Source organism: Larus michahellis, chromosome 6 (assembly GCF_964199755.1).
Source record: "Larus michahellis chromosome 6, bLarMic1.1, whole genome shotgun sequence".
Classification (NCBI taxonomy): Eukaryota; Metazoa; Chordata; class Aves; order Charadriiformes; family Laridae; genus Larus; species Larus michahellis.
This window is the reverse complement of record NC_133901.1, coordinates 42,554,224-42,563,127: the sequence shown is the minus strand read 5'-3', so window position 1 is coordinate 42,563,127 and position 8,904 is coordinate 42,554,224.

Sequence of the window (8,904 nt, the reverse complement as noted above, 5' to 3'; positions counted from 1 at the left end):
TTTTTCTTTTCCTGGAACATCCTACCTGAGCCCTAGTTGTCTTCAGCAAAGTTCTGCCTACCATTCATGATAAGGAATGTACACGTGAAACTAATCTAGCATATGTGGCACTTAGAAATTTCGTGCTACTGAAGTTGGGCTGCAAGTCAAAATGTTGGTGACCTACCATGCATTGAAATGAGGCTGATGATGCGTAAAGTGGTGAAATATTTATTTCAATACTTAGCTGATGATGCACTATTTATTTTAAGACTATTGAACTGTGTAGTTGTAATAAGGTTTTGAAAGGCAGTTATGAAATGTCCTGATTGTATATCTGCCACAGCTAAAGATGAATCTGAATTCTGGAGGCAAATACTGCTGGATTCCAGTTGTTCAGTATCTAAACTTGGTTCTGAATTGCTATAGCTTAGACATATCTGTTATTACATGGAGGCACGTATCTAATTACATAGAATATTCCTTTATGAAGCAACCTGGTTTGGACTGCAAGATGTAAACTCTTGCAAAGCCCTATTTGGATAGGGGTTTTGGACATAGACCTCATAAAGTCACTGTTGGAAGGTTAACTCTGACTTATTTATTCCTTTACAGAGGGAGTATTCACACCAACAAGATTAGGTTGTGGATTTATGGATAAGTATTCAGAATTTTCCTTCCCCACATCCTTGTGTTAGTGTAGCCTCATCCATTTAAACTACAGGCCTGAAATCTTAATATCTTTTTCCTCCTCTAGAAGTAAATTCCTTTAAATTACATAGCATTTCTATGCAAGAAAACAAAATAAAGGAGTGTCTTTCTTGGAAGACATTAGGTTTTTAAGGTCTGTGTCTGTGACTATGAAACCCACCTTTTCATAGTTTCTCTAGGACTTCACAGATCCCTTAGTGCAGAACGGGTGTTTCTGTGGGGAATGCAAGGCTTCCCTGGAGAAGTCCATTCTAGCTTTCTGCCTAGTGGGTAGTCCACCACATGGAGTGGGTAAAGTTATGCCTTTCTTTAAAGCATGTATTTACTACGTACATCAGAAATTTGAGGATAGTTTTTTTTAATGATACTCATTGAATAACAGAGTTTAAACTGTACTTGCTAAAGAGTTTAAAAAAAGACAAGTGAAAACATACTGACACTGAGTGCATAAGGAGCAGGGCCAGTTTTGGATATGCTTTATGACTAGAAATAGTTATTTGAGGATATAACATACTTTTACTATGAGGAAACAATCTCTCAGTTGCCCTCTTTTTAATTAGGAAAGTTTTTGCTTTGTCTTCTGAAGAAGTTTTTTTTATTATTTTTTATTGTGCCAGCTATATAATATGAAATTGGGGAATGAATTTAGAAATTCCCTGATGTGCTTTGTGAACTGTTTCACAGTGGAGTCTAGTTTGGCCAAACTTATGGCATCTGGATTCAAGAGCCATATAAAAGTTCTCTCTGTTTCCTAGGATTTCTTTGACCACTGTTATGGAAGTTGTGCGTCATAACCTGTTAAAGAATGTGTGTTGGTGCCTGAAGTATCTAACAGCATAAGGTATTTTACTTGATAAACTAGATGTCGTAAATGAGAGATCTATTTCATGGAACTGGTTGAGTGATCTTGTTTCCTTCTCCCATTTGGTGACTTGGTATGCCATGTCGTCTGAAGGAGTCAACAGAAACAAATGTCTCCCTGTGCAACTGTGATTTAAACTTGTGAAAATGAAGTGTGAGTGATGGCCACATTAGTACTGGATTTCAGGAAGACACTTTTTGTAAAACTGTTACAACTTGCAAATAAATAAGGGCTTTCTTTAAGCCACTTTACTACGATCACTCACGTTTTGAAAATAAGACGTGCATTTTTCACTTCTTAGGATTGGAAGTAAGTGCTTTAATTATCTTTTCATTCACCTTAGAGTGTTTGATCTGCAGTTAATATTCCTTACAGTAAAAGAAGAGAAGGACTTGACTTGTGTATTAAAGGTCATCGAGTTATAGAGGCCCATAATGAAACTGTCTTTGGGGATGATTAAAGATGCCAAGCAATAGTGGCTGTCAGAGCTGCTTGGGCTGCTAGATCCTTGCATCCTTTCTGTTTAGAGCAACTGATAAAAGGGAAAATTTACAGCAAAGTCACGTTTTTCAAGCCGAGAGGTCTAAGGCATGTCAGGTTCCAAAGTGTAACGTGCAGGGGCTGAGGGAAAAGGATGTGTGGGAAGGAAGTGTGTTAACCAGATGGCTCTGCTTTACTGTTTTTGGGAGCCCTTGAAGGGAGTGGGGGAGAGATCAAGGCAGCAAGTTTCTGCCTGAGCAGAATTTCAGCCAAAGGGAGCTCTGTGTGTGCTCTTCACTTCGCTGGTTCAACTAGACAAGGCTCAAGGTGTAGCCTGTAAATAAACTCCCTTGTACTTTACTTTTCATCTTTCCAAGCATGCTACTGTTGAATTGGACACTCTGTATGGTACTAAGGGGGATCCTCTTTCTTTCTGGACATGTACAAGCCCGTGTTTGTCTTTCCATTCAGATCGATTAAAGAAAATCCACATTTTATAACTGTTTAATTACAGGGCTCCTGCTCATTAGAAGTTCCAGGCAGTGGGAACCACTCAGTATTTGGCTCATTGATGTCTGATGCCCCTTGGTGACCTTTAGAACAATTTATTTAAAATGACCCAAAATACCTCCAGAGAACTGTCTCTCCAAGCTAAGCATGGATAGTATTGTTCTCTAGGGCTCCATTTAGGGAGCTCTGTGTCTTTTTAAATATAAAGCATATGGGGATTCTAGGCTACTGCAAAAGCACAAAGCAAAATATAGGAATGAAAAAATGTTGCATAACCTGTAACATTGCTCTAACAAACTTACCACTAGTTACTACTGAAATATTCTGTGGTAAATGATAGAAAAGCAGCCTTTAATCTAACATACAAGAAGAGGGGAAAAAGAGAAAGAGATATTATTAGCAAGCATAAGCTGAATCATGACTATATGTTCTCCAAAGAGGTGAAAACAACATCCATTTGTGTTTCCACTTAAGGCAGATTTCAACATGAGGGTACATTGATTATTCACTTGCTGCACCTAGAGATAACCACCATTCATTTAAATGAGTTTGAACAAACTTTAAGTAGTGGCACTTAAGTAAATTACAGGCATTGTTTTTCAATTTTTATTTTAGAATTATTTGTGCCACCTGAAAGCATTTTAGTTCCTCATCTCAGCCCTTCTTGGTATTATTCATTATTCCTCTGCTTACTACTGCATCACGTTTCATAAACTAAGTGAGGTTGCTGTCATTTGCGCTGACATAGTTTACTGAATTGCCCTGATCTTCTGCTAAACTTGGCTGCCATTAGCTTAACACTGAGTTTTCTAAGAATACCTGACTGACAGTGGGTTGCCTAGAAAAACAATATGGTTTCCTTCATAAGGCAACTGTAGGACACAAATAGGAACTTCTCCGTATCCACCCCAAAAGCTGCAGTCCATTTGCACTTGGTCTTGATCTTCTGGCCAAATTCCAGCATTTCCTGTAAACTGTGTCTCTGAGAGAAAGGAGAACACCAGTTTGCTTTTTGGTTGCATTACTGAAAAGATCAATATTGGAGGTTTTCTGATTGCCCTTTCATGAAACAGCACTTTTTTTTTTTTTTAAGACTGATTGAGTCCAGGCTATAAGCAGTACATGTCGCTCTTTGTTTATCAAAAATTAAAATGCAAAGTTATTGTCAAAACTTTTCAATTTCCCTCAAATACTTCTGTCAGCCTGTCTTAACACTGAGAGCTGTGAACAGTGAAACAGCAACCTAATTTTTGGTAGAAATGCAGTGATTTCTACCATTTATCTAACCTCCAAGATGGAAGCAAATCCTGTATTCTGGGATGGAAGGCATTATAATCCTGTTGGTTCAGACATCAGGCTGCTTTGTTGTAGTGCTGTAGAGAAATAGCAAAGACGACAGCTCCTGTCCTGGGCAGCTGATGCTTCCAGTTATCTGACAGGCTCTGAGAGACGAACACAAAGAAGAACTGTGGCAAGGCAGGGGTGGAAGACTGAGGCAACAGCAGAGGCTGCAGCTGAGGTGAAAGCAATTGAAAGTGGAAACAGAAATTGTATGTTGATATCCCTAAGAAACTGTCGAAGTGTAAATTGTCCCTGACAGTGCTTAGCTATTTCTTCCTGTGTTTGCTTGCCCTATGAGCAGCTTAGTGTTTATGATTCCTGTTGGAGTCAGTAGTCCTAATTAGACCTTTAGCCAGTGATATAACCCCCTCCAAATTTATGCTGATATGAATATACAGCAACCCATTTCAAAATAAATCAATCGCAATGTCATTAATTGCATGAAAAGCAGCAGTTTATGCTTAAAGGGAAACTAAGCTCTGGATATTTGGGCCATTTGGTGACTTACTTAGGTGTAGATGTCAATAACAGTCAAACTTACTACAGCTGATACACTCCAATATTAACCTTCATTATGAGTGCTTTATTTTCATGGTTAATATGTAAGAAAAGTAGCACTGACAAATTTATTGCAGATATATCTGATTCTAACTCTTTGTGCTTTAAGAAAGATTTTATTTTTTTTATGCCTGTGTTTTTGTTTTGGGTTTGTTTTTGGTTTTTTTGTTTTGTTTTTTTTTTTAGAGAAAAAGAGTAGTTGCTGTTTTGCCTGTAGTAGTTTTAGATCTGTGAGCTTCTCTCATGAGACACCTTCTCTTGTGGAGATCAAAGAACAAAATCACTTCTATCACATTTGTGGATCATTGCAATGTATCATTTTGTGTGTGTTATGCTATTTGAATGACTGATCAAAATGAATTACATGAAAGTGTAAATTGCTTTTTAAATAGATCAGAATAAGAAGACAGGAGATATACTTTCATGGTATCTATCGAACCTGCTTCTTGCTGCTTAATGGCTCAAGGTCTCATAACCAAAGGCTTTAGTATTACGTATTGTAGCATTACCAACATGCTGAACTGCAGCTCCTGAAGTCAGAAATCCTATACATTAGAAAGAAACCAACAGATGGCATTTTATAAACCCCATGTTTCATTGTCCTATAAATAGAGATTATCAAATGCATAATGAGCACCCAGCAAGAAAAATATTCCTTCTCTGTTAACTACTTAATTAATAATCATAAGCAAGTAACTAATACCTTTTTTTGCCTCTTGCTGGTAATTCTGTTTGTAATATACATGGTGTTATTATCGTAAGGCTATTTTCATCTGTGAGTTAACATTTCAAGCTAGACATTGAGAACACGTGGCACCCACTTTTTTTTGTCTTCTGCTAATCATATTCCTATAATGTGCATATACTAACATTATGATTATATTGTAGTTTACAATAAGGATGAATTTCAAACGGTTGGAGATCAGATTTTCTTGTTCTAGACGGGAGGGTGGTAACTGGCAATTAGGTTCAACCTAAGTCTTAGTTGAAAAGAGGTGAAAGAAATTGCTTTTAAAATAATAATACTGTCAGGTAGACAGAGATTGCTTATGGATGGTGTAACCAGCTGTGCAGGAGAAATGTCAAAAGATGGTTATGGGAGCATTTGGAATGTAGAAAAATGAATCTAAAAGGGTGTTATGTAAAACCCATACATTTTATTATGATGTTGCTTTAAGACTATTATCCTGTATCCTGTCATTATGAGATTCTTTCTGTTGTAAAGTTACTCTACCTTCTCTCATATAACTCCCTTAATGTTATTTATTGTCTTTTGTAGAAGGAAAGCAATGTGCCGCTTTTAGTCATGTAAGAAGTAATGAACTAAACCATCTTATTAAAAGAAAATAGATCAGCAAATCAAAAGTGTGCTTTGGAACGGAGAAAGTATTAAAGAGAAAGAAGCCTTGTTATTTGGTACATCTCCTTTGTTTGTGCATTTGAACTCCTGTCAGCTTATTTAAGGCCTTGTTGATGCTACATCCATATAAAGGTTTTGGTTTCATGTCAGCAGTTCCTAGTGATTCCTTGGCAAGGATTCATCTCTCCCAAGGTAACAGGTCATCTGGGACTTCCTCAGCGCTCAAGAAGGAAGATGGTTCCTACCAGCATTTCTTTCGGTTTGTAGCATTCTGCGGTTGATTTTTTACACAGAGTGGTACTTATTTTGGAAGTTGCTGTATTTTCATTCCAGAAAAAAAAAAAAAGTAAGGAAAATTTATTGCAAAAAGACAAATAGAAGCTTTGTTCGTTTGTGAATTGTTTTGCACTGCTTGTCAGCAGATAATGTCATGAAAGGAATAAAACTGCCTCTTTGTCTTAATGAGGAGTGAGACCAGTAGCCTGATAATAGCTTCATTAATAGCTATTTGTCTATTAGTCAAAATGCATAAAGAATGATTATAGAACTGTGATTTGGACCTGGGGCCATGAATGGCTGTTTATGAGTGGAACTTGATCTTTTGCTACAGATTTTGTGGTGCAGCCACTCTGCTGCAATAGGCTGGCCCTGAGAGCTGCATTGGCTTCTCTGGATCCCTCCTAAGAGCCAGAGGTTGTGCTGTAGTTGTGGAGCAGGACTGTGTTAATCCAGCCAGGGTAGTGGTGGTAGGAAATACAGTCCAAAGCCCAGTGTCATGGTTTTGGCTGGGAGGAAGTTGACTTTCTTGCTGGCAGCTGGTATAGTGCTATGTTTGGGGTTTGGAATGAGAATAGTGTGATAGTGCACTGGTGTATTTAGTTGTTGCTAAGCAGTGAAGGCCTTTTCTGCTCCTCCCACTGCCCTGCCAGTGAGTAGGCTAGGAGGGCACAAAAAGTTGGGACGTGACACAGCGGAACAGCTGACCCCAACTGACCAAAGGGATATTCCATAATATATGACGTCATGCTCAGCATATAAAGCTGGGGGAAGAAGGAAGGAGTTGACGTTTGGAGTTATGACGTTTGTCTTCCCAAGTACCTATTAGGCGTGATGGAGCCTTGCTTCCTTGGAGATGGCTGAACACCTGCCTGCCCATGGGAAGTGGTGAATGAATTCCTTGTTTTGCTTCGCTCGTGTGCGTGGCTTTTGCTTTACTTATTAAGCTGTCTTTATCTCAACCCATGAGTTTTCCGTATTTTTTCCAATTCTTCTCCCCATCCCACTGGGGAGGGGGAGAAATGAACAACAGCTCATGGTCCTAGTTGCCAGCTGGGGTTAAATCATGAGACCTGGGCTTAAAACTATCCCTGGGATGAGCCCACAGACTCAGTACTTGTGCACTCAACCAGTTTGTTGCCCTTGTCTATCAGGGTGATCATTAAATTGTAGAGACTGATTTTTATGTTCCCATTGTCTTTTTAGAGCAATGAGATATAGAAGGCTGGATTCTGTTCTAACTTACACCTGATTATCAAAGTACTAGAGGCAGCCACACTTTCTGCAAGAGTATTCCTGATAAACTTTGCACTGGTGGGAAAATGAAAAAGAAATGGAGAGGTGAAAATTTGAGCTACTGATAAGAAGTCAGCCTAGAAAAATTTCACACATTTCAAACTAGCCAAGATTTTTCTGGTTACTATGTGAACTAGAGACCAAGAAATAAGGCATTAGAAAGGTGAGCTCTAAATTTTTATTTCTTGTTTCTAAATGGAGACCTCTATATTTTACTTATCTGCCTAGTTTTGTAAAAAGTGGGAAAAACTTGGGTGATTGCAGTATATGCATGTGTTTCACTTTCCCACCTCTTCTTCAAGAATAAAACCAAAATCCAACCAAAATCTAAATTCCATGACAAAGGATATGCAGGTAGAGAAAAGAGGCCAAAATGAATAATCCTGATGACAGAAGGCTATACTGTAAGTTTATAAAACAGTCTTGTGAAGCTCTGTTGTGTACAGAACCACATGTTGCCTTAGTGAGTGTGTGGGCAGACCACCTCAAAAAAATTCCTAAGAGGAAGTGTAAATGCTTTGGTGAATTAGTAGATTTTGAGGACTAAGCAGTAAAGCTGAAAAGCTACTGTTAAAGGTCATCTTTTGGTTACTGTAAAAGAAGAATTAACACTGTGTAGTAGTATATGATAGCAATGAAGGATAAGCGGGAAGTGACATTGCTGTGAAGTCCAGTAAGCGCAGCCTCACTGGCCAAGAACCAGGGGATACCACCCTAGTGTTAGGAAATTTCTCTTGGCTTCAGTTTGAGGTCACACCTGCTGCTGGCCACTTGGCTTTGTTTCCTTACCTATATTTTATTGTCTTTTGAAATCTGAAACAGTATACTGAGTGGTTGCCTGTGCTCCTCACCAGCATGGTTTCTGAACTACATACAAGCTACTGCTGGCTGTGGCCTTGTGTTGAAAGGGAGCTGCCTCTTCCTTTAAATCCTCTCTGTATAGCATTAATCCAAAGCAATTCATTCTTTTTCCTGTGAGCTAGAAAGCTTATTCTTCTTGTGAGCAGATTTGGTTATCTGTTGCTGTATTAATTTAGTGATCTGATCCTTTGAACCTATTGATTTAATTGTAACTGTTCACTCAATTTTGTTCATTGTATTATTCTGTCTTTAATTAGTTTAGTAAAACTGTATAGTGAATCAGCTTAGTACAACTATAGTTATTTAAATGTTGGTTTTTTTCCTTGTTCAGCCTTGAAATGAAATCCATAAATGCACAGAACAGATTTATTCCACTACATTGCAACAAGATGAGCTCAATGTTATAGAAACCAACAGATGAGAAATTTGGTTGCCTCTTGGTTTTGTTTCCTCACCAGTGATCAAGAGCCCCTTTTAGACTCAGGCAGTATCCTGAATCTGTTTCCCCTCTATAAGCAATATAAAGTTCGATTGCGTGCTAATGGAAAATCGTTTGAGCTGGTGTGTTACCACCTTCATCAATAGAAGGGTGTTTTCGTCCTGTGGACGGAAAATCACATGATTCACTCCTAACTGCAGATAGTAAGAACTTCCGCTCCAGCATTTAGAA